This window comes from Penaeus monodon, chromosome 23, assembly GCF_015228065.2.
Source record: "Penaeus monodon isolate SGIC_2016 chromosome 23, NSTDA_Pmon_1, whole genome shotgun sequence".
Lineage (NCBI taxonomy): Eukaryota > Metazoa > Arthropoda > Malacostraca > Decapoda > Penaeidae > Penaeus > Penaeus monodon.
The window spans coordinates 36,348,330-36,348,717 of NC_051408.1; positions in this window are offsets into that span (position 1 = coordinate 36,348,330).

Here is a 388-nt window from a genome sequence, read left to right on the forward strand (position 1 = left end):
TGGAGGGAAAAAATAAAGACAGTGTAAAAAGTTGATAGCTGGTTCAAGAGCGGAATACTTTGAAAAATGGAGAGTAAATTTTTCATCCAACAAACTTTTTTCAGCTTTCTAAAAACGTATGTGATGATAAGAGCGATGAATACAAATATAAAATGTTTTTTTTACAGCTGATTTTTATCTCGATTCAACGTACAACATCCTCCTCCCGGAATCCTCATGGTGTTCAATGGCATAGCTACCCCTTATAGTGCCTACAATGCGAATGTACAGTGCTGTGTTGCTATAAAAACTACAGCAATCCCAAGTACATGAATACCAAACACCTCACAATAATAAAATCCAATATTACATAGTACCTAAAACCTGGTATCACACTTACACATATACA